Source organism: Pteropus vampyrus, unplaced genomic scaffold (genome assembly GCF_000151845.1).
Source record: "Pteropus vampyrus isolate Shadow unplaced genomic scaffold, Pvam_2.0 Scaffold238, whole genome shotgun sequence".
NCBI lineage: Eukaryota > Metazoa > Chordata > Mammalia > Chiroptera > Pteropodidae > Pteropus > Pteropus vampyrus.
In genome coordinates, this window is record NW_011889019.1 from 665,233 (window position 1) to 668,158 (window position 2,926).

Genomic DNA, 2,926 nt, shown 5'->3' on the forward strand with positions numbered 1-2,926 from the left:
GAGAAACATAATGGCAATGTTTTCCAAATCAGTTTTCCAGGAGATACAGACATACATTCTTATTAAAACATTTTCTGCCAACTCTTCATAAAAGCTGAGGGTAAAATATTAAACTAATTTGGTGATGGCTATTCTCCAAGGAGTTAAACTGAGTATAGTTTTCTGATTATCTAAACTGATAAAAGGTGGAGCTTAGAAAACCCAATGAATGCCTAACAGACATCTCTTTCAAAAGTAAATTATTTCCATGATCAGTTTGACCAGAAGTGAATAGCAGTTGATTAATGGTTAATTCTTGGAAGGACTTTGTGTTGTTATTGAATGAAATTCATATGCTTTAGATATCAAAGCCATATGTGACAACATTGTTGACATTGCTGTTTAGAAAAGGAAAGGTCCTGGCTTATATTCTTGCCCTCTTCTGATAGACTGGGTTGCAAGGTAATTATGAGCCAAAACATTTCTTTTTCTCTTAAAAATTCAGAGCTAGGCTGAGTTCCAAAATGACCACTCAGTTGAAAGAAGGTTTTGTCTTATCATAGATCACTGTTCTTTAGAAAGCAGATTCTTTCTGTGCCTCAATTTTCTTCTCTTTTTTCTGTGTACTTATTCTTCCAGCTGCTACCCATTTCTTTCTTCCTTCATTAGTTACTTGCTAGCAGGAAGCTGTGGACTTGGAAGTTTCACAGACATATAGCCTGTTTTTAGTACTGTGAATGACAGAGCTAGACCGAACTGCATTTGGACCTGGCAAAGCAAGCCTAGAGCACTGCTCTAGATTTTGGAGCCTATGTTTGCTGAAACTATAAAAATACTGGTGGTCACGAAAAAGAACTTAAACTAATCTGATACTTGGTTGTTTAAATTATTTTTTAATAAAAGAAAAATTCATTATTTTTCAAGATTTAAAAATTCATTGGCATACAATTTTCAGCATAGTTCCTTATAATTTTTGACCTGCTATTATATACTCTCTTCTCATTTCTAACTTTATCCAAGATATTCACCTATTTTTCAAAGAACCAACTATAGAAATTCACTCTTAAAATTCACTCTTTTTGTGTTTTCTAACTCATTTATTTCTGCTCATATTTTAATAATTTTTTCCTCTTGGTTTCCTTAGGACTATGATGTTTGTATTTATTTTGGCCAAATATGTTGAATGTCTAGTTTGTTCAGTCTCTCTCTCTCTCTCTTTCTCGTAAATAATGAAAACAGTTTAAGACTATGAATTAATCTCTACAATATCTTATACTGTATTTTTATATTAGGTTACTTATTATTTTTATTTGTATTATTTTCCATATATTTTATTATGTTTATATCTTCCTTGACCTAATATTTATTTAATATTATGTTTTTACATTTGCAAATGTGTGAGTAACTTCAGTGTAAACTTTTGATTTTAAATTCTGGTTTTATTACATTGTAACCAAAGTGGCTTTTGTAATTTTTAATGATTGGTTAAAATTGATGATTAAAAAAAAAATAACCCTTTAAAATGTTTTATTTCTGAGGTTTAGTTTTAATTATATGCTTTTTCTAGAGGTTACAAACCACTTCTGGTAAGTTTAGATTACTCACGTATGAGACTCAACCCCAGATTACTGAATTAAATTTGTGTTGACAAACTTATTCTTATATATGTTTTGCTTTTTATTTAAGGGAAAATAAATAGTAGACAACAGGCTAAAAAAAAAAATGCCAATGCTTCAGATTAAAAAAACAAATATTGCTAGCATTACCCCAGAAGCTTCTTTTGTGCGTTTTCCAAGCCACTTTCTCCCCAGGTGTAACTACTGTCTTAATTTCTAACAGCATAGATTAGATATTGCTAATTTTTTAACTTTATAGGATTGAAATCTTATACAGTATGCATCCATTTGTGAATGGCTTATTTTTCTCTACATTGTGTTTATGGGAGTCATCCATAATATTACATTTAGCAATGGCTCATCAATTCTCATTGCTCTGTAGTATATTATTGTAGGAATACACAACAACCTTTCTATGCATTTCATTGTTGAAAGATAATTCACTTCTAATTATTGTCTCTTATAAATAATACTGATATAAATATATTTGTACGTGTCTTTGGGAAATACATCTATATAGTTCTGTTGGATATACACTTAGGAGTGATTGATATTGCTAGCTCTTGGATTGTGCATGTGCTCAACTTTAGTAGTTCAGTGCCAAGCCGTCTTCAAAATGGTTATGTCAATTTTTACTTCCACCAGCAGTTTATGAGAGTTCCAGTTGCTCCACATCCTTGCCATTACCTGGCGTTGTCTGATTTTTTTCATTTCAGCCAGATTGATGAAAGTGTATTCATTTTACCTTTTGGTTTTAATTTGCATTTTCATGATAACTAATGAAATTAAGTACCTTTTCCACATTTACTGGCCACTTTGATATTCTCTTTTGTGAAAGATCTGTTCAAGTATTTTGCCCATTTTTTTCACTGATTTTTAACAGTTTTTTTCTTATATTCTAGATATGAATACTTTGTCAGATATACATATTATAAGTATTTTTCCACCCTGGCTTGTTTTTTTTACTTTCTTAGTATATCTTTTGATGAACAGAAAATCTTGATTTAATATAGTGCAATGCAATGCAATAGTGATGCCTTTTAGGTTTTAAGAAATATTTGCCCACTCAACAATGTAAAGATATTATCCTGTGGCTACTTCTAAATGGTGTATATTTTACCTTTCACATTTAGATTTAAAGTGCAATTGTAATGGATTTTTGTGTGTTTGTGAGGTAAAAGATCGAGATTTATTTTTCTCCTGTAAAGATATTCAGCTGATCTAGCAACATTTATGGAAAGGATCATTACTTCCCCCACTGCACTACATAGTCACCCTTTGCCATAAATCTGGTGACCATATAAATGTGAATTTATTTCTGGACTCTCTAT

General features: G+C 30.9%; 1 protein-coding gene across 1 annotated transcript in view; it reads left to right on the forward strand.

Annotated features, from left to right (window-relative positions):
• CC2D2B (coiled-coil and C2 domain containing 2B) overlaps positions 1 to 2,926 on the forward strand; it is a 96,568-nt gene that overhangs the window by 63,715 nt on the left and 29,927 nt on the right. The gene's annotated exons all lie outside the window — the stretch shown is intronic.